The following is an 18,106-nucleotide window of genomic DNA, read 5'->3' as shown; positions in this document are numbered from 1 at the left end:
AAGCTGGATTTAAAGGCCTGTTATAGCTAGTCAGCCAGCTATCTGAGTGCTAGCCAGCTATCTGGGCTGGATTTACATTGGAAGGCCTTTTATAGATAGATAGATAGATAGATAGATAGATAGATAGATAGATAGATAGATAGATAGATAGATAGATAGATAGATAGATAGATAGATAGATAGATAGATAGATAGATAGATAGATAGATAGATAGATAGATAGATACTTTATTATGCTAGCTAACAGCTAAATGACACTTCATGAATGGGGCTGAAACCAAAAAATAAAAAGCTTACAGCACTCAGTATTCCCAGGCGGTCTCCCATCTAGGTACTGACTGAGCCCAACCCTGCTTGGCTTCTGAGATCGGACGAGATCAGGCGTTCCCAAGGTGGTTTGGCCGTAAGCGAAAGAAGCTGGATTTAAAGGCCTGTTATAGCTAGTCAGCCAGCTATCTGAGTGCTAGCCAGCTATCTGGGCTGGATTTACATTGGAAGGCCTTTTATAGATAGATAGATAGATAGATAGATAGATAGATAGATAGATAGATAGATAGATAGATAGATAGATAGATAGATAGATAGATAGATAGATAGATAGATAGATAGATAGATAGATAGATAGATAGATAGATAGATAGATACTTTATTATGCTAGCTAACAGCTAAATGACACTTCATGAATGGGGCTGAAACCAAAAAATAAAAAGCTTACAGCACTCAGTATTCCCAGGCGGTCTCCCATCTAGGTACTGACTGAGCCCAACCCTGCTTGGCTTCTGAGATCGGACGAGATCAGGCGTTCCCAAGGTGGTTTGGCCGTAAGCGAAAGAAGCTGGATTTAAAGGCCTGTTATAGCTAGTCAGCCAGCTATCTGAGTGCTAGCCAGCTATCTGGGCTGGATTTACATTGGAAGGCCTTTTATAGATAGATAGATAGATAGATAGATAGATAGATAGATAGATAGATAGATAGATAGATAGATAGATAGATAGATAGATAGATAGATAGATAGATAGATAGATAGATAGATAGATAGATAGATAGATAGATAGATAGATAGATAGATAGATACTTTATTATGCTAGCTAACAGCTAAATGACACTTCATGAATGGGGCTGAAACCAAAAAATAAAAAGCTTACAGCACTCAGTATTCCCAGGCGGTCTCCCATCTAGGTACTGACTGAGCCCAACCCTGCTTGGCTTCTGAGATCGGACGAGATCAGGCGTTCCCAAGGTGGTTTGGCCGTAAGCGAAAGAAGCTGGATTTAAAGGCCTGTTATAGCTAGTCAGCCAGCTATCTGAGTGCTAGCCAGCTATCTGGGCTGGATTTACATTGGAAGGCCTTTTATAGATAGATAGATAGATAGATAGATAGATAGATAGATAGATAGATAGATAGATAGATAGATAGATAGATAGATAGATAGATAGATAGATAGATAGATAGATAGATAGATAGATAGATAGATAGATAGATAGATAGATACTTTATTATGCTAGCTAACAGCTAAATGACACTTCATGAATGGGGCTGAAACCAAAAAATAAAAAGCTTACAGCACTCAGTATTCCCAGGCGGTCTCCCATCTAGGTACTGACTGAGCCCAACCCTGCTTGGCTTCTGAGATCGGACGAGATCAGGCGTTCCCAAGGTGGTTTGGCCGTAAGCGAAAGAAGCTGGATTTAAAGGCCTGTTATAGCTAGTCAGCCAGCTATCTGAGTGCTAGCCAGCTATCTGGGCTGGATTTACATTGGAAGGCCTTTTATAGATAGATAGATAGATAGATAGATAGATAGATAGATAGATAGATAGATAGATAGATAGATAGATAGATAGATAGATAGATAGATAGATAGATAGATAGATAAGATAGATAAGATAGATAAGATAGATAGATAGATCGATAGATAGATAGATAGATAGATAGATAGATAGATACTTTATTATGCTAGCTAACAGCTAAATGACACTTCATGAATGGGGCTGAAACCAAAAAATAAAAAGCTTACAGCACTCAGTATTCCCAGGCGGTCTCCCATCTAGGTACTGACTGAGCCCAACCCTGCTTGGCTTCTGAGATCGGACGAGATCAGGCGTTCCCAAGGTGGTTTGGCCGTAAGCGAAAGAAGCTGGATTTAAAGGCCTGTTATAGCTAGTCAGCCAGCTATCTGAGTGCTAGCCAGCTATCTGGGCTGGATTTACATTGGAAGGCCTTTTATAGATAGATAGATAGATAGATAGATAGATAGATAGATAGATAGATAGATAGATAGATAGATAGATAGATAGATAGATAGATAGATAGATAGATAGATAGATAGATAGATAGATAGATAGATAGATAGATAGATAGATAGATAGATAGATAGATAGATACTTTATTATGCTAGCTAACAGCTAAATGACACTTCATGAATGGGGCTGAAACCAAAAAATAAAAAGCTTACAGCACTCAGTATTCCCAGGCGGTCTCCCATCTAGGTACTGACTGAGCCCAACCCTGCTTGGCTTCTGAGATCGGACGAGATCAGGCGTTCCCAAGGTGGTTTGGCCGTAAGCGAAAGAAGCTGGATTTAAAGGCCTGTTATAGCTAGTCAGCCAGCTATCTGAGTGCTAGCCAGCTATCTGGGCTGGATTTACATTGGAAGGCCTTTTATAGATAGATAGATAGATAGATAGATAGATAGATAGATAGATAGATAGATAGATAGATAGATAGATAGATAGATAGATAGATAGATAGATAGATAGATAGATAGATAGATAGATAGATAGATAGATAGATAGATAGATAGATACTTTATTATGCTAGCTAACAGCTAAATGACACTTCATGAATGGGGCTGAAACCAAAAAATAAAAAGCTTACAGCACTCAGTATTCCCAGGCGGTCTCCCATCTAGGTACTGACTGAGCCCAACCCTGCTTGGCTTCTGAGATCGGACGAGATCAGGCGTTCCCAAGGTGGTTTGGCCGTAAGCGAAAGAAGCTGGATTTAAAGGCCTGTTATAGCTAGTCAGCCAGCTATCTGAGTGCTAGCCAGCTATCTGGGCTGGATTTACATTGGAAGGCCTTTTATAGATAGATAGATAGATAGATAGATAGATAGATAGATAGATAGATAGATAGATAGATAGATAGATAGATAGATAGATAGATAGATAGATAGATAGATAGATAGATAGATAGATAGATAGATAGATAGATAGATAGATAGATAGATAGATAGATACTTTATTATGCTAGCTAACAGCTAAATGACACTTCATGAATGGGGCTGAAACCAAAAAATAAAAAGCTTACAGCACTCAGTATTCCCAGGCGGTCTCCCATCTAGGTACTGACTGAGCCCAACCCTGCTTGGCTTCTGAGATCGGACGAGATCAGGCGTTCCCAAGGTGGTTTGGCCGTAAGCGAAAGAAGCTGGATTTAAAGGCCTGTTATAGCTAGTCAGCCAGCTATCTGAGTGCTAGCCAGCTATCTGGGCTGGATTTACATTGGAAGGCCTTTTATAGATAGATAGATAGATAGATAGATAGATAGATAGATAGATAGATAGATAGATAGATAGATAGATAGATAGATAGATAGATAGATAGATAGATAGATAGATAGATAGATAGATAGATAGATAGATAGATAGATAGATAGATAGATAGATAGATAGATACTTTATTATGCTAGCTAACAGCTAAATGACACTTCATGAATGGGGCTGAAACCAAAAAATAAAAAGCTTACAGCACTCAGTATTCCCAGGCGGTCTCCCATCTAGGTACTGACTGAGCCCAACCCTGCTTGGCTTCTGAGATCGGACGAGATCAGGCGTTCCCAAGGTGGTTTGGCCGTAAGCGAAAGAAGCTGGATTTAAAGGCCTGTTATAGCTAGTCAGCCAGCTATCTGAGTGCTAGCCAGCTATCTGGGCTGGATTTACATTGGAAGGCCTTTTATAGATAGATAGATAGATAGATAGATAGATAGATAGATAGATAGATAGATAGATAGATAGATAGATAGATAGATAGATAGATAGATAGATAGATAGATAGATAGATAGATAGATAGATAGATAGATAGATAAGATAGATAGATAGATAGATAGATAGATAGATAGATAGATAGATAGATACTTTATTATGCTAGCTAACAGCTAAATGACACTTCATGAATGGGGCTGAAACCAAAAAATAAAAAGCTTACAGCACTCAGTATTCCCAGGCGGTCTCCCATCTAGGTACTGACTGAGCCCAACCCTGCTTGGCTTCTGAGATCGGACGAGATCAGGCGTTCCCAAGGTGGTTTGGCCGTAAGCGAAAGAAGCTGGATTTAAAGGCCTGTTATAGCTAGTCAGCCAGCTATCTGAGTGCTAGCCAGCTATCTGGGCTGGATTTACATTGGAAGGCCTTTTATAGATAGATAGATAGATAGATAGATAGATAGATAGATAGATAGATAGATAGATAGATAGATAGATAGATAGATAGATAGATAGATAGATAGATAGATAGATAGATAGATAGATAGATAGATAGATAGATAGATAGATAGATAGATAGATAGATAGATACTTTATTATGCTAGCTAACAGCTAAATGACACTTCATGAATGGGGCTGAAACCAAAAAATAAAAAGCTTACAGCACTCAGTATTCCCAGGCGGTCTCCCATCTAGGTACTGACTGAGCCCAACCCTGCTTGGCTTCTGAGATCGGACGAGATCAGGCGTTCCCAAGGTGGTTTGGCCGTAAGCGAAAGAAGCTGGATTTAAAGGCCTGTTATAGCTAGTCAGCCAGCTATCTGAGTGCTAGCCAGCTATCTGGGCTGGATTTACATTGGAAGGCCTTTTATAGATAGATAGATAGATAGATAGATAGATAGATAGATAGATAGATAGATAGATAGATAGATAGATAGATAGATAGATAGATAGATAGATAGATAGATAGATAGATAGATAGATAGATAGATAGATAGATAGATAGATACTTTATTATGCTAGCTAACAGCTAAATGACACTTCATGAATGGGGCTGAAACCAAAAAATAAAAAGCTTACAGCACTCAGTATTCCCAGGCGGTCTCCCATCTAGGTACTGACTGAGCCCAACCCTGCTTGGCTTCTGAGATCGGACGAGATCAGGCGTTCCCAAGGTGGTTTGGCCGTAAGCGAAAGAAGCTGGATTTAAAGGCCTGTTATAGCTAGTCAGCCAGCTATCTGAGTGCTAGCCAGCTATCTGGGCTGGATTTACATTGGAAGGCCTTTTATAGATAGATAGATAGATAGATAGATAGATAGATAGATAGATAGATAGATAGATAGATAGATAGATAGATAGATAGATAGATAGATAGATAGATAGATAGATAGATAGATAGATAGATAGATAGATAGATAGATAGATAGATAGATACTTTATTATGCTAGCTAACAGCTAAATGACACTTCATGAATGGGGCTGAAACCAAAAAATAAAAAGCTTACAGCACTCAGTATTCCCAGGCGGTCTCCCATCTAGGTACTGACTGAGCCCAACCCTGCTTGGCTTCTGAGATCGGACGAGATCAGGCGTTCCCAAGGTGGTTTGGCCGTAAGCGAAAGAAGCTGGATTTAAAGGCCTGTTATAGCTAGTCAGCCAGCTATCTGAGTGCTAGCCAGCTATCTGGGCTGGATTTACATTGGAAGGCCTTTTATAGATAGATAGATAGATAGATAGATAGATAGATAGATAGATAGATAGATAGATAGATAGATAGATAGATAGATAGATAGATAGATAGATAGATAGATAGATAGATAGATAGATAGATAGATAGATAGATAGATAGATAGATAGATAGATAGATACTTTATTATGCTAGCTAACAGCTAAATGACACTTCATGAATGGGGCTGAAACCAAAAAATAAAAAGCTTACAGCACTCAGTATTCCCAGGCGGTCTCCCATCTAGGTACTGACTGAGCCCAACCCTGCTTGGCTTCTGAGATCGGACGAGATCAGGCGTTCCCAAGGTGGTTTGGCCGTAAGCGAAAGAAGCTGGATTTAAAGGCCTGTTATAGCTAGTCAGCCAGCTATCTGAGTGCTAGCCAGCTATCTGGGCTGGATTTACATTGGAAGGCCTTTTATAGATAGATAGATAGATAGATAGATAGATAGATAGATAGATAGATAGATAGATAGATAGATAGATAGATAGATAGATAGATAGATAGATAGATAGATAGATAGATAGATAGATAGATAGATAGATAGATAGATAGATACTTTATTATGCTAGCTAACAGCTAAATGACACTTCATGAATGGGGCTGAAACCAAAAAATAAAAAGCTTACAGCACTCAGTATTCCCAGGCGGTCTCCCATCTAGGTACTGACTGAGCCCAACCCTGCTTGGCTTCTGAGATCGGACGAGATCAGGCGTTCCCAAGGTGGTTTGGCCGTAAGCGAAAGAAGCTGGATTTAAAGGCCTGTTATAGCTAGTCAGCCAGCTATCTGAGTGCTAGCCAGCTATCTGGGCTGGATTTACATTGGAAGGCCTTTTATAGATAGATAGATAGATAGATAGATAGATAGATAGATAGATAGATAGATAGATAGATAGATAGATAGATAGATAGATAGATAGATAGATAGATAGATAGATAGATAGATAGATAGATAGATAGATAGATAGATAGATAGATAGATAGATAGATAGATACTTTATTATGCTAGCTAACAGCTAAATGACACTTCATGAATGGGGCTGAAACCAAAAAATAAAAAGCTTACAGCACTCAGTATTCCCAGGCGGTCTCCCATCTAGGTACTGACTGAGCCCAACCCTGCTTGGCTTCTGAGATCGGACGAGATCAGGCGTTCCCAAGGTGGTTTGGCCGTAAGCGAAAGAAGCTGGATTTAAAGGCCTGTTATAGCTAGTCAGCCAGCTATCTGAGTGATAGCCAGCTATCTGGGCTGGATTTACATTGGAAGGCCTTTTATAGATAGATAGATAGATAGATAGATAGATAGATAGATAGATAGATAGATAGATAGATAGATAGATAGATAGATAGATAGATAGATAGATAGATAGATAGATAGATAGATAGATAGATAGATAGATAGATAGATAAGATAGATAAGATAGATAAGATAGATAGATAGATAGATAGATAGATAGATAGATAGATAGATAGATACTTTATTATGCTAGCTAACAGCTAAATGACACTTCATGAATGGGGCTGAAACCAAAAAATAAAAAGCTTACAGCACTCAGTATTCCCAGGCGGTCTCCCATCTAGGTACTGACTGAGCCCAACCCTGCTTGGCTTCTGAGATCGGACGAGATCAGGCGTTCCCAAGGTGGTTTGGCCGTAAGCGAAAGAAGCTGGATTTAAAGGCCTGTTATAGCTAGTCAGCCAGCTATCTGAGTGCTAGCCAGCTATCTGGGCTGGATTTACATTGGAAGGCCTTTTATAGATAGATAGATAGATAGATAGATAGATAGATAGATAGATAGATAGATAGATAGATAGATAGATAGATAGATAGATAGATAGATAGATAGATAGATAGATAGATAGATAGATAGATAGATAGATAGATAGATAGATAGATAGATAGATAGATAGATAGATAGATACTTTATTATGCTAGCTAACAGCTAAATGACACTTCATGAATGGGGCTGAAACCAAAAAATAAAAAGCTTACAGCACTCAGTATTCCCAGGCGGTCTCCCATCTAGGTACTGACTGAGCCCAACCCTGCTTGGCTTCTGAGATCGGACGAGATCAGGCGTTCCCAAGGTGGTTTGGCCGTAAGCGAAAGAAGCTGGATTTAAAGGCCTGTTATAGCTAGTCAGCCAGCTATCTGAGTGCTAGCCAGCTATCTGGGCTGGATTTACATTGGAAGGCCTTTTATAGATAGATAGATAGATAGATAGATAGATAGATAGATAGATAGATAGATAGATAGATAGATAGATAGATAGATAGATAGATAGATAGATAGATAGATAGATAGATAGATAGATAGATAGATAGATAGATAGATAGATAGATAGATAGATAGATAGATAGATACTTTATTATGCTAGCTAACAGCTAAATGACACTTCATGAATGGGGCTGAAACCAAAAAATAAAAAGCTTACAGCACTCAGTATTCCCAGGCGGTCTCCCATCTAGGTACTGACTGAGCCCAACCCTGCTTGGCTTCTGAGATCGGACGAGATCAGGCGTTCCCAAGGTGGTTTGGCCGTAAGCGAAAGAAGCTGGATTTAAAGGCCTGTTATAGCTAGTCAGCCAGCTATCTGAGTGCTAGCCAGCTATCTGGGCTGGATTTACATTGGAAGGCCTTTTATAGATAGATAGATAGATAGATAGATAGATAGATAGATAGATAGATAGATAGATAGATAGATAGATAGATAGATAGATAGATAGATAGATAGATAGATAGATAGATAGATAGATAGATAGATAGATAGATAGATAGATAGATAGATAGATAGATAGATACTTTATTATGCTAGCTAACAGCTAAATGACACTTCATGAATGGGGCTGAAACCAAAAAATAAAAAGCTTACAGCACTCAGTATTCCCAGGCGGTCTCCCATCTAGGTACTGACTGAGCCCAACCCTGCTTGGCTTCTGAGATCGGACGAGATCAGGCGTTCCCAAGGTGGTTTGGCCGTAAGCGAAAGAAGCTGGATTTAAAGGCCTGTTATAGCTAGTCAGCCAGCTATCTGAGTGCTAGCCAGCTATCTGGGCTGGATTTACATTGGAAGGCCTTTTATAGATAGATAGATAGATAGATAGATAGATAGATAGATAGATAGATAGATAGATAGATAGATAGATAGATAGATAGATAGATAGATAGATAGATAGATAGATAGATAGATAGATAGATAGATAGATAGATAGATAGATAGATAGATAGATAGATACTTTATTATGCTAGCTAACAGCTAAATGACACTTCATGAATGGGGCTGAAACCAAAAAATAAAAAGCTTACAGCACTCAGTATTCCCAGGCGGTCTCCCATCTAGGTACTGACTGAGCCCAACCCTGCTTGGCTTCTGAGATCGGACGAGATCAGGCGTTCCCAAGGTGGTTTGGCCGTAAGCGAAAGAAGCTGGATTTAAAGGCCTGTTATAGCTAGTCAGCCAGCTATCTGAGTGCTAGCCAGCTATCTGGGCTGGATTTACATTGGAAGGCCTTTTATAGATAGATAGATAGATAGATAGATAGATAGATAGATAGATAGATAGATAGATAGATAGATAGATAGATAGATAGATAGATAGATAGATAGATAGATAGATAGATAGATAGATAGATAGATAGATAGATAGATAGATAGATAGATAGATAGATAGATAGATACTTTATTATGCTAGCTAACAGCTAAATGACACTTCATGAATGGGGCTGAAACCAAAAAATAAAAAGCTTACAGCACTCAGTATTCCCAGGCGGTCTCCCATCTAGGTACTGACTGAGCCCAACCCTGCTTGGCTTCTGAGATCGGACGAGATCAGGCGTTCCCAAGGTGGTTTGGCCGTAAGCGAAAGAAGCTGGATTTAAAGGCCTGTTATAGCTAGTCAGCCAGCTATCTGAGTGCTAGCCAGCTATCTGGGCTGGATTTACATTGGAAGGCCTTTTATAGATAGATAGATAGATAGATAGATAGATAGATAGATAGATAGATAGATAGATAGATAGATAGATAGATAGATAGATAGATAGATAGATAGATAGATAGATAGATAGATAGATAGATAGATAGATAGATAGATAGATAGATAGATAGATAGATAGATACTTTATTATGCTAGCTAACAGCTAAATGACACTTCATGAATGGGGCTGAAACCAAAAAATAAAAAGCTTACAGCACTCAGTATTCCCAGGCGGTCTCCCATCTAGGTACTGACTGAGCCCAACCCTGCTTGGCTTCTGAGATCGGACGAGATCAGGCGTTCCCAAGGTGGTTTGGCCGTAAGCGAAAGAAGCTGGATTTAAAGGCCTGTTATAGCTAGTCAGCCAGCTATCTGAGTGCTAGCCAGCTATCTGGGCTGGATTTACATTGGAAGGCCTTTTATAGATAGATAGATAGATAGATAGATAGATAGATAGATAGATAGATAGATAGATAGATAGATAGATAGATAGATAGATAGATAGATAGATAGATAGATAGATAGATAGATAGATAGATAGATAGATAGATAGATAGATAGATAGATACTTTATTATGCTAGCTAACAGCTAAATGACACTTCATGAATGGGGCTGAAACCAAAAAATAAAAAGCTTACAGCACTCAGTATTCCCAGGCGGTCTCCCATCTAGGTACTGACTGAGCCCAACCCTGCTTGGCTTCTGAGATCGGACGAGATCAGGCGTTCCCAAGGTGGTTTGGCCGTAAGCGAAAGAAGCTGGATTTAAAGGCCTGTTATAGCTAGTCAGCCAGCTATCTGAGTGCTAGCCAGCTATCTGGGCTGGATTTACATTGGAAGGCCTTTTATAGATAGATAGATAGATAGATAGATAGATAGATAGATAGATAGATAGATAGATAGATAGATAGATAGATAGATAGATAGATAGATAGATAGATAGATAGATAGATAGATAGATAGATAGATAGATAGATAGATAGATAGATAGATAGATAGATACTTTATTATGCTAGCTAACAGCTAAATGACACTTCATGAATGGGGCTGAAACCAAAAAATAAAAAGCTTACAGCACTCAGTATTCCCAGGCGGTCTCCCATCTAGGTACTGACTGAGCCCAACCCTGCTTGGCTTCTGAGATCGGACGAGATCAGGCGTTCCCAAGGTGGTTTGGCCGTAAGCGAAAGAAGCTGGATTTAAAGGCCTGTTATAGCTAGTCAGCCAGCTATCTGAGTGCTAGCCAGCTATCTGGGCTGGATTTACATTGGAAGGCCTTTTATAGATAGATAGATAGATAGATAGATAGATAGATAGATAGATAGATAGATAGATAGATAGATAGATAGATAGATAGATAGATAGATAGATAGATAGATAGATAGATAGATAGATAGATAGATAGATAGATAGATAGATAGATAGATAGATAGATAGATAGATACTTTATTATGCTAGCTAACAGCTAAATGACACTTCATGAATGGGGCTGAAACCAAAAAATAAAAAGCTTACAGCACTCAGTATTCCCAGGCGGTCTCCCATCTAGGTACTGACTGAGCCCAACCCTGCTTGGCTTCTGAGATCGGACGAGATCAGGCGTTCCCAAGGTGGTTTGGCCGTAAGCGAAAGAAGCTGGATTTAAAGGCCTGTTATAGCTAGTCAGCCAGCTATCTGAGTGCTAGCCAGCTATCTGGGCTGGATTTACATTGGAAGGCCTTTTATAGATAGATAGATAGATAGATAGATAGATAGATAGATAGATAGATAGATAGATAGATAGATAGATAGATAGATAGATAGATAGATAGATAGATAGATAGATAGATAGATAGATAGATAGATAGATAGATAGATAGATACTTTATTATGCTAGCTAACAGCTAAATGACACTTCATGAATGGGGCTGAAACCAAAAAATAAAAAGCTTACAGCACTCAGTATTCCCAGGCGGTCTCCCATCTAGGTACTGACTGAGCCCAACCCTGCTTGGCTTCTGAGATCGGACGAGATCAGGCGTTCCCAAGGTGGTTTGGCCGTAAGCGAAAGAAGCTGGATTTAAAGGCCTGTTATAGCTAGTCAGCCAGCTATCTGAGTGCTAGCCAGCTATCTGGGCTGGATTTACATTGGAAGGCCTTTTATAGATAGATAGATAGATAGATAGATAGATAGATAGATAGATAGATAGATAGATAGATAGATAGATAGATAGATAGATAGATAGATAGATAGATAGATAGATAGATAGATAGATAGATAGATAGATAGATAGATAGATAGATAGATAGATAGATAGATAGATACTTTATTATGCTAGCTAACAGCTAAATGACACTTCATGAATGGGGCTGAAACCAAAAAATAAAAAGCTTACAGCACTCAGTATTCCCAGGCGGTCTCCCATCTAGGTACTGACTGAGCCCAACCCTGCTTGGCTTCTGAGATCGGACGAGATCAGGCGTTCCCAAGGTGGTTTGGCCGTAAGCGAAAGAAGCTGGATTTAAAGGCCTGTTATAGCTAGTCAGCCAGCTATCTGAGTGCTAGCCAGCTATCTGGGCTGGATTTACATTGGAAGGCCTTTTATAGATAGATAGATAGATAGATAGATAGATAGATAGATAGATAGATAGATAGATAGATAGATAGATAGATAGATAGATAGATAGATAGATAGATAGATAGATAGATAGATAGATAGATAGATAGATAGATAGATAGATAGATAGATAGATAGATACTTTATTATGCTAGCTAACAGCTAAATGACACTTCATGAATGGGGCTGAAACCAAAAAATAAAAAGCTTACAGCACTCAGTATTCCCAGGCGGTCTCCCATCTAGGTACTGACTGAGCCCAACCCTGCTTGGCTTCTGAGATCGGACGAGATCAGGCGTTCCCAAGGTGGTTTGGCCGTAAGCGAAAGAAGCTGGATTTAAAGGCCTGTTATAGCTAGTCAGCCAGCTATCTGAGTGCTAGCCAGCTATCTGGGCTGGATTTACATTGGAAGGCCTTTTATAGATAGATAGATAGATAGATAGATAGATAGATAGATAGATAGATAGATAGATAGATAGATAGATAGATAGATAGATAGATAGATAGATAGATAGATAGATAGATAGATAGATAGATAGATAGATAGATAGATAGATAGATAGATAGATAGATAGATAGATAGATAGATAGATAGATAGATAGATAGATAGATAGATAGATAGATAGATAGATACTTTATTATGCTAGCTAACAGCTAAATGACACTTCATGAATGGGGCTGAAACCAAAAAATAAAAAGCTTACAGCACTCAGTATTCCCAGGCGGTCTCCCATCTAGGTACTGACTGAGCCCAACCCTGCTTGGCTTCTGAGATCGGACGAGATCAGGCGTTCCCAAGGTGGTTTGGCCGTAAGCGAAAGAAGCTGGATTTAAAGGCCTGTTATAGCTAGTCAGCCAGCTATCTGAGTGCTAGCCAGCTATCTGGGCTGGATTTACATTGGAAGGCCTTTTATAGATAGATAGATAGATAGATAGATAGATAGATAGATAGATAGATAGATAGATAGATAGATAGATAGATAGATAGATAGATAGATAGATAGATAGATAGATAGATAGATAGATAGATAGATAGATAGATAGATAGATAGATAGATAGATACTTTATTATGCTAGCTAACAGCTAAATGACACTTCATGAATGGGGCTGAAACCAAAAAATAAAAAGCTTACAGCACTCAGTATTCCCAGGCGGTCTCCCATCTAGGTACTGACTGAGCCCAACCCTGCTTGGCTTCTGAGATCGGACGAGATCAGGCGTTCCCAAGGTGGTTTGGCCGTAAGCGAAAGAAGCTGGATTTAAAGGCCTGTTATAGCTAGTCAGCCAGCTATCTGAGTGCTAGCCAGCTATCTGGGCTGGATTTACATTGGAAGGCCTTTTATAGATAGATAGATAGATAGATAGATAGATAGATAGATAGATAGATAGATAGATAGATAGATAGATAGATAGATAGATAGATAGATAGATAGATAGATAGATAGATAGATAGATAGATAGATAAGATAGATAAGATAGATAGATAGATAGATAGATAGATAGATAGATAGATAGATAGATAGATAGATAGATAGATAGATAGATAGATAGATACTTTATTATGCTAGCTAACAGCTAAATGACACTTCATGAATGGGGCTGAAACCAAAAAATAAAAAGCTTACAGCACTCAGTATTCCCAGGCGGTCTCCCATCTAGGTACTGACTGAGCCCAACCCTGCTTGGCTTCTGAGATCGGACGAGATCAGGCGTTCCCAAGGTGGTTTGGCCGTAAGCGAAAGAAGCTGGATTTAAAGGCCTGTTATAGCTAGTCAGCCAGCTATCTGAGTGCTAGCCAGCTATCTGGGCTGGATTTACATTGGAAGGCCTTTTATAGATAGATAGATAGATAGATAGATAGATAGATAGATAGATAGATAGATAGATAGATAGATAGATAGATAGATAGATAGATAGATAGATAGATAGATAGATAGATAGATAGATAGATAGATAGATAGATAGATAGATAGATAGATAGATAGATAGATAGATACTTTATTATGCTAGCTAACAGCTAAATGACACTTCATGAATGGGGCTGAAACCAAAAAATAAAAAGCTTACAGCACTCAGTATTCCCAGGCGGTCTCCCATCTAGGTACTGACTGAGCCCAACCCTGCTTGGCTTCTGAGATCGGACGAGATCAGGCGTTCCCAAGGTGGTTTGGCCGTAAGCGAAAGAAGCTGGATTTAAAGGCCTGTTATAGCTAGTCAGCCAGCTATCTGAGTGCTAGCCAGCTATCTGGGCTGGATTTACATTGGAAGGCCTTTTATAGATAGATAGATAGATAGATAGATAGATAGATAGATAGATAGATAGATAGATAGATAGATAGATAGATAGATAGATAGATAGATAGATAGATAGATAGATAGATAGATAGATAGATAGATAGATAGATAGATAGATAGATACTTTATTATGCTAGCTAACAGCTAAATGACACTTCATGAATGGGGCTGAAACCAAAAAATAAAAAGCTTACAGCACTCAGTATTCCCAGGCGGTCTCCCATCTAGGTACTGACTGAGCCCAACCCTGCTTGGCTTCTGAGATCGGACGAGATCAGGCGTTCCCAAGGTGGTTTGGCCGTAAGCGAAAGAAGCTGGATTTAAAGGCCTGTTATAGCTAGTCAGCCAGCTATCTGAGTGCTAGCCAGCTATCTGGGCTGGATTTACATTGGAAGGCCTTTTATAGATAGATAGATAGATAGATAGATAGATAGATAGATAGATAGATAGATAGATAGATAGATAGATAGATAGATAGATAGATAGATAGATAGATAGATAGATAGATAGATAGATAGATAGATAGATAGATAGATAGATAGATAGATAGATACTTTATTATGCTAGCTAACAGCTAAATGACACTTCATGAATGGGGCTGAAACCAAAAAATAAAAAGCTTACAGCACTCAGTATTCCCAGGCGGTCTCCCATCTAGGTACTGACTGAGCCCAACCCTGCTTGGCTTCTGAGATCGGACGAGATCAGGCGTTCCCAAGGTGGTTTGGCCGTAAGCGAAAGAAGCTGGATTTAAAGGCCTGTTATAGCTAGTCAGCCAGCTATCTGAGTGCTAGCCAGCTATCTGGGCTGGATTTACATTGGAAGGCCTTTTATAGATAGATAGATAGATAGATAGATAGATAGATAGATAGATAGATAGATAGATAGATAGATAGATAGATAGATAGATAGATAGATAGATAGATAGATAGATAGATAGATAGATAGATAAGATAGATAGATAGATAGATAGATAGATAGATAGATAGATAGATAGATAGATAGATAGATAGATAGATAGATAGATAGATACTTTATTATGCTAGCTAACAGCTAAATGACACTTCATGAATGGGGCTGAAACCAAAAAATAAAAAGCTTACAGCACTCAGTATTCCCAGGCGGTCTCCCATCTAGGTACTGACTGAGCCCAACCCTGCTTGGCTTCTGAGATCGGACGAGATCAGGCGTTCCCAAGGTGGTTTGGCCGTAAGCGAAAGAAGCTGGATTTAAAGGCCTGTTATAGCTAGTCAGCCAGCTATCTGAGTGCTAGCCAGCTATCTGGGCTGGATTTACATTGGAAGGCCTTTTATAGATAGATAGATAGATAGATAGATAGATAGATAGATAGATAGATAGATAGATAGATAGATAGATAGATAGATAGATAGATAGATAGATAGATAGATAGATAGATAGATAGATAGATAGATAGATAGATAGATAGATAGATAGATAGATACTTTATTATGCTAGCTAACAGCTAAATGACACTTCATGAATGGGGCTGAAACCAAAAAATAAAAAGCTTACAGCACTCAGTATTCCCAGGCGGTCTCCCATCTAGGTACTGACTGAGCCCAACCCTGCTTGGCTTCTGAGATCGGACGAGATCAGGCGTTCCCAAGGTGGTTTGGCCGTAAGCGAAAGAAGCTGGATTTAAAGGCCTGTTATAGCTAGTCAGCCAGCTATCTGAGTGCTAGCCAGCTATCTGGGCTGGATTTACATTGGAAGGCCTTTTATAGATAGATAGATAGATAGATAGATAGATAGATAGATAGATAGATAGATAGATAGATAGATAGATAGATAGATAGATAGATAGATAGATAGATAGATAGATAGATAGATAGATAGATAGATAGATAGATAGATAGATACTTTATTATGCTAGCTAACAGCTAAATGACACTTCATGAATGGGGCTGAAACCAAAAAATAAAAAGCTTACAGCACTCAGTATTCCCAGGCGGTCTCCCATCTAGGTACTGACTGAGCCCAACCCTGCTTGGCTTCTGAGATCGGACGAGATCAGGCGTTCCCAAGGTGGTTTGGCCGTAAGCGAAAGAAGCTGGATTTAAAGGCCTGTTATAGCTAGTCAGCCAGCTATCTGAGTGCTAGCCAGCTATCTGGGCTGGATTTACATTGGAAGGCCTTTTATAGATAGATAGATAGATAGATAGATAGATAGATAGATAGATAGATAGATAGATAGATAGATAGATAGATAGATAGATAGATAGATAGATAGATAGATAGATAGATAGATAGATAGATAAGATAGATAGATAGATAGATAGATAGATAGATAGATAGATAGATAGATAGATAGATAGATAGATAGATAGATACTTTATTATGCTAGCTAACAGCTAAATGACACTTCATGAATGGGGCTGAAACCAAAAAATAAAAAGCTTACAGCACTCAGTATTCCCAGGCGGTCTCCCATCTAGGTACTGACTGAGCCCAACCCTGCTTGGCTTCTGAGATCGGACGAGATCAGGCGTTCCCAAGGTGGTTTGGCCGTAAGCGAAAGAAGCTGGATTTAAAGGCCTGTTATAGCTAGTCAGCCAGCTATCTGAGTGCTAGCCAGCTATCTGGGCTGGATTTACATTGGAAGGCCTTTTATAGATAGATAGATAGATAGATAGATAGATAGATAGATAGATAGATAGATAGATAGATAGATAGATAGATAGATAGATAGATAGATAGATAGATAGATAGATAGATAGATAGATAGATAGATAGATAGATACTTTATTATGCTAGCTAACAGCTAAATGACACTTCATGAATGGGGCTGAAACCAAAAAATAAAAAGCTTACAGCACTCAGTATTCCCAGGCGGTCTCCCATCTAGGTACTGACTGAGCCCAACCCTGCTTGGCTTCTGAGATCGGACGAGATCAGGCGTTCCCAAGGTGGTTTGGCCGTAAGCGAAAGAAGCTGGATTTAAAGGCCTGTTATAGCTAGTCAGCCAGCTATCTGAGTGCTAGCCAGCTATCTGGGCTGGATTTACATTGGAAGGCCTTTTATAGATAGATAGATAGATAGATAGATAGATAGATAGATAGATAGATAGATAGATAGATAGATAGATAGATAGATAGATAGATAGATAGATAGATAGATAGATAGATAGATAGATAGATAGATAGATAGATAGATAGATAGATAGATAGATACTTTATTATGCTAGCTAACAGCTAAATGACACTTCATGAATGGGGCTGAAACCAAAAAATAAAAAGCTTACAGCACTCAGTATTCCCAGGCGGTCTCCCATCTAGGTACTGACTGAGCCCAACCCTGCTTGGCTTCTGAGATCGGACGAGATCAGGCGTTCCCAAGGTGGTTTGGCCGTAAGCGAAAGAAGCTGGATTTAAAGGCCTGTTATAGCTAGTCAGCCAGCTATCTGAGTGCTAGCCAGCTATCTGGGCTGGATTTACATTGGAAGGCCTTTTATAGATAGATAGATAGATAGATAGATAGATAGATAATCTGTCTCGCGTGTGTAT

At 39.0% G+C, this 18,106-nt stretch overlaps 41 non-coding genes across 41 annotated transcripts; all 41 read right to left on the bottom strand.

The window, feature by feature from the left end:
• Positions 1-290: 290 nt before the first annotated feature.
• Positions 291-409, bottom strand: LOC134307662 (5S ribosomal RNA). Its single transcript, XR_010010054.1, has one exon. It is a non-coding gene; the product is annotated as a 5S ribosomal RNA (ribosomal RNA).
• Positions 410-708: 299 nt separating this feature from the next.
• On the bottom strand, positions 709-827 carry LOC134307661 (5S ribosomal RNA). Its single transcript, XR_010010053.1, has one exon. It is a non-coding gene; the product is annotated as a 5S ribosomal RNA (ribosomal RNA).
• A 311-nt stretch (positions 828-1,138) lies between these two features.
• On the bottom strand, positions 1,139-1,257 carry LOC134307660 (5S ribosomal RNA). Its single transcript, XR_010010052.1, has one exon. It is a non-coding gene; the product is annotated as a 5S ribosomal RNA (ribosomal RNA).
• Positions 1,258-1,556: 299 nt separating this feature from the next.
• Positions 1,557-1,675, bottom strand: LOC134307659 (5S ribosomal RNA). The gene has a single exon (XR_010010051.1). It is a non-coding gene; the product is annotated as a 5S ribosomal RNA (ribosomal RNA).
• Positions 1,676-2,009: 334 nt separating this feature from the next.
• Positions 2,010-2,128, bottom strand: LOC134307658 (5S ribosomal RNA). Its single transcript, XR_010010050.1, has one exon. It is a non-coding gene; the product is annotated as a 5S ribosomal RNA (ribosomal RNA).
• Positions 2,129-2,447: 319 nt separating this feature from the next.
• LOC134307657 (5S ribosomal RNA) lies at positions 2,448-2,566 on the bottom strand. Its single transcript, XR_010010049.1, has one exon. It is a non-coding gene; the product is annotated as a 5S ribosomal RNA (ribosomal RNA).
• Positions 2,567-2,869: 303 nt separating this feature from the next.
• On the bottom strand, positions 2,870-2,988 carry LOC134307655 (5S ribosomal RNA). The gene has a single exon (XR_010010047.1). It is a non-coding gene; the product is annotated as a 5S ribosomal RNA (ribosomal RNA).
• A 315-nt stretch (positions 2,989-3,303) lies between these two features.
• Positions 3,304-3,422, bottom strand: LOC134307654 (5S ribosomal RNA). The gene has a single exon (XR_010010046.1). It is a non-coding gene; the product is annotated as a 5S ribosomal RNA (ribosomal RNA).
• A 319-nt stretch (positions 3,423-3,741) lies between these two features.
• On the bottom strand, positions 3,742-3,860 carry LOC134307653 (5S ribosomal RNA). Its single transcript, XR_010010045.1, has one exon. It is a non-coding gene; the product is annotated as a 5S ribosomal RNA (ribosomal RNA).
• A 340-nt stretch (positions 3,861-4,200) lies between these two features.
• LOC134307652 (5S ribosomal RNA) lies at positions 4,201-4,319 on the bottom strand. The gene has a single exon (XR_010010044.1). It is a non-coding gene; the product is annotated as a 5S ribosomal RNA (ribosomal RNA).
• A 319-nt stretch (positions 4,320-4,638) lies between these two features.
• LOC134307651 (5S ribosomal RNA) lies at positions 4,639-4,757 on the bottom strand. The gene has a single exon (XR_010010043.1). It is a non-coding gene; the product is annotated as a 5S ribosomal RNA (ribosomal RNA).
• A 299-nt stretch (positions 4,758-5,056) lies between these two features.
• Positions 5,057-5,175, bottom strand: LOC134307650 (5S ribosomal RNA). Its single transcript, XR_010010042.1, has one exon. It is a non-coding gene; the product is annotated as a 5S ribosomal RNA (ribosomal RNA).
• A 307-nt stretch (positions 5,176-5,482) lies between these two features.
• On the bottom strand, positions 5,483-5,601 carry LOC134307649 (5S ribosomal RNA). The gene has a single exon (XR_010010041.1). It is a non-coding gene; the product is annotated as a 5S ribosomal RNA (ribosomal RNA).
• A 315-nt stretch (positions 5,602-5,916) lies between these two features.
• On the bottom strand, positions 5,917-6,035 carry LOC134307648 (5S ribosomal RNA). The gene has a single exon (XR_010010040.1). It is a non-coding gene; the product is annotated as a 5S ribosomal RNA (ribosomal RNA).
• A 299-nt stretch (positions 6,036-6,334) lies between these two features.
• LOC134307646 (5S ribosomal RNA) lies at positions 6,335-6,453 on the bottom strand. Its single transcript, XR_010010039.1, has one exon. It is a non-coding gene; the product is annotated as a 5S ribosomal RNA (ribosomal RNA).
• A 319-nt stretch (positions 6,454-6,772) lies between these two features.
• Positions 6,773-6,891, bottom strand: LOC134307645 (5S ribosomal RNA). The gene has a single exon (XR_010010038.1). It is a non-coding gene; the product is annotated as a 5S ribosomal RNA (ribosomal RNA).
• A 362-nt stretch (positions 6,892-7,253) lies between these two features.
• LOC134307643 (5S ribosomal RNA) lies at positions 7,254-7,372 on the bottom strand. The gene has a single exon (XR_010010036.1). It is a non-coding gene; the product is annotated as a 5S ribosomal RNA (ribosomal RNA).
• A 327-nt stretch (positions 7,373-7,699) lies between these two features.
• Positions 7,700-7,818, bottom strand: LOC134307642 (5S ribosomal RNA). The gene has a single exon (XR_010010035.1). It is a non-coding gene; the product is annotated as a 5S ribosomal RNA (ribosomal RNA).
• A 323-nt stretch (positions 7,819-8,141) lies between these two features.
• Positions 8,142-8,260, bottom strand: LOC134307641 (5S ribosomal RNA). Its single transcript, XR_010010034.1, has one exon. It is a non-coding gene; the product is annotated as a 5S ribosomal RNA (ribosomal RNA).
• Positions 8,261-8,579: 319 nt separating this feature from the next.
• Positions 8,580-8,698, bottom strand: LOC134307640 (5S ribosomal RNA). Its single transcript, XR_010010033.1, has one exon. It is a non-coding gene; the product is annotated as a 5S ribosomal RNA (ribosomal RNA).
• Positions 8,699-9,013: 315 nt separating this feature from the next.
• Positions 9,014-9,132, bottom strand: LOC134307639 (5S ribosomal RNA). The gene has a single exon (XR_010010032.1). It is a non-coding gene; the product is annotated as a 5S ribosomal RNA (ribosomal RNA).
• Positions 9,133-9,455: 323 nt separating this feature from the next.
• LOC134307638 (5S ribosomal RNA) lies at positions 9,456-9,574 on the bottom strand. The gene has a single exon (XR_010010031.1). It is a non-coding gene; the product is annotated as a 5S ribosomal RNA (ribosomal RNA).
• A 319-nt stretch (positions 9,575-9,893) lies between these two features.
• LOC134307637 (5S ribosomal RNA) lies at positions 9,894-10,012 on the bottom strand. Its single transcript, XR_010010030.1, has one exon. It is a non-coding gene; the product is annotated as a 5S ribosomal RNA (ribosomal RNA).
• Positions 10,013-10,319: 307 nt separating this feature from the next.
• Positions 10,320-10,438, bottom strand: LOC134307636 (5S ribosomal RNA). The gene has a single exon (XR_010010029.1). It is a non-coding gene; the product is annotated as a 5S ribosomal RNA (ribosomal RNA).
• A 315-nt stretch (positions 10,439-10,753) lies between these two features.
• LOC134307635 (5S ribosomal RNA) lies at positions 10,754-10,872 on the bottom strand. Its single transcript, XR_010010028.1, has one exon. It is a non-coding gene; the product is annotated as a 5S ribosomal RNA (ribosomal RNA).
• Positions 10,873-11,195: 323 nt separating this feature from the next.
• On the bottom strand, positions 11,196-11,314 carry LOC134307634 (5S ribosomal RNA). The gene has a single exon (XR_010010027.1). It is a non-coding gene; the product is annotated as a 5S ribosomal RNA (ribosomal RNA).
• A 299-nt stretch (positions 11,315-11,613) lies between these two features.
• LOC134307632 (5S ribosomal RNA) lies at positions 11,614-11,732 on the bottom strand. Its single transcript, XR_010010025.1, has one exon. It is a non-coding gene; the product is annotated as a 5S ribosomal RNA (ribosomal RNA).
• Positions 11,733-12,055: 323 nt separating this feature from the next.
• Positions 12,056-12,174, bottom strand: LOC134307630 (5S ribosomal RNA). Its single transcript, XR_010010024.1, has one exon. It is a non-coding gene; the product is annotated as a 5S ribosomal RNA (ribosomal RNA).
• A 315-nt stretch (positions 12,175-12,489) lies between these two features.
• LOC134307629 (5S ribosomal RNA) lies at positions 12,490-12,608 on the bottom strand. The gene has a single exon (XR_010010023.1). It is a non-coding gene; the product is annotated as a 5S ribosomal RNA (ribosomal RNA).
• Positions 12,609-12,983: 375 nt separating this feature from the next.
• On the bottom strand, positions 12,984-13,102 carry LOC134307628 (5S ribosomal RNA). Its single transcript, XR_010010022.1, has one exon. It is a non-coding gene; the product is annotated as a 5S ribosomal RNA (ribosomal RNA).
• Positions 13,103-13,413: 311 nt separating this feature from the next.
• LOC134307627 (5S ribosomal RNA) lies at positions 13,414-13,532 on the bottom strand. The gene has a single exon (XR_010010021.1). It is a non-coding gene; the product is annotated as a 5S ribosomal RNA (ribosomal RNA).
• Positions 13,533-13,905: 373 nt separating this feature from the next.
• LOC134307626 (5S ribosomal RNA) lies at positions 13,906-14,024 on the bottom strand. The gene has a single exon (XR_010010020.1). It is a non-coding gene; the product is annotated as a 5S ribosomal RNA (ribosomal RNA).
• A 323-nt stretch (positions 14,025-14,347) lies between these two features.
• LOC134307625 (5S ribosomal RNA) lies at positions 14,348-14,466 on the bottom strand. Its single transcript, XR_010010019.1, has one exon. It is a non-coding gene; the product is annotated as a 5S ribosomal RNA (ribosomal RNA).
• A 303-nt stretch (positions 14,467-14,769) lies between these two features.
• Positions 14,770-14,888, bottom strand: LOC134307624 (5S ribosomal RNA). Its single transcript, XR_010010018.1, has one exon. It is a non-coding gene; the product is annotated as a 5S ribosomal RNA (ribosomal RNA).
• Positions 14,889-15,199: 311 nt separating this feature from the next.
• LOC134307617 (5S ribosomal RNA) lies at positions 15,200-15,318 on the bottom strand. Its single transcript, XR_010010013.1, has one exon. It is a non-coding gene; the product is annotated as a 5S ribosomal RNA (ribosomal RNA).
• Positions 15,319-15,678: 360 nt separating this feature from the next.
• LOC134307606 (5S ribosomal RNA) lies at positions 15,679-15,797 on the bottom strand. Its single transcript, XR_010010002.1, has one exon. It is a non-coding gene; the product is annotated as a 5S ribosomal RNA (ribosomal RNA).
• Positions 15,798-16,108: 311 nt separating this feature from the next.
• On the bottom strand, positions 16,109-16,227 carry LOC134307668 (5S ribosomal RNA). The gene has a single exon (XR_010010059.1). It is a non-coding gene; the product is annotated as a 5S ribosomal RNA (ribosomal RNA).
• A 299-nt stretch (positions 16,228-16,526) lies between these two features.
• LOC134307656 (5S ribosomal RNA) lies at positions 16,527-16,645 on the bottom strand. The gene has a single exon (XR_010010048.1). It is a non-coding gene; the product is annotated as a 5S ribosomal RNA (ribosomal RNA).
• Positions 16,646-16,997: 352 nt separating this feature from the next.
• On the bottom strand, positions 16,998-17,116 carry LOC134307644 (5S ribosomal RNA). The gene has a single exon (XR_010010037.1). It is a non-coding gene; the product is annotated as a 5S ribosomal RNA (ribosomal RNA).
• A 291-nt stretch (positions 17,117-17,407) lies between these two features.
• On the bottom strand, positions 17,408-17,526 carry LOC134307633 (5S ribosomal RNA). The gene has a single exon (XR_010010026.1). It is a non-coding gene; the product is annotated as a 5S ribosomal RNA (ribosomal RNA).
• A 311-nt stretch (positions 17,527-17,837) lies between these two features.
• On the bottom strand, positions 17,838-17,956 carry LOC134307599 (5S ribosomal RNA). The gene has a single exon (XR_010009996.1). It is a non-coding gene; the product is annotated as a 5S ribosomal RNA (ribosomal RNA).
• Between the last annotated feature and the right edge of the window lie 150 nt (positions 17,957-18,106).

The sequence above is a fragment of the Trichomycterus rosablanca genome, unplaced genomic scaffold, assembly GCF_030014385.1.
Source record: "Trichomycterus rosablanca isolate fTriRos1 unplaced genomic scaffold, fTriRos1.hap1 scaffold_319, whole genome shotgun sequence".
Classification (NCBI taxonomy): domain Eukaryota; kingdom Metazoa; phylum Chordata; class Actinopteri; order Siluriformes; family Trichomycteridae; genus Trichomycterus; species Trichomycterus rosablanca.
The sequence above is the reverse complement of the archived record's forward strand: the minus strand, read 5'-3'. Positions and strand labels throughout refer to the sequence as shown.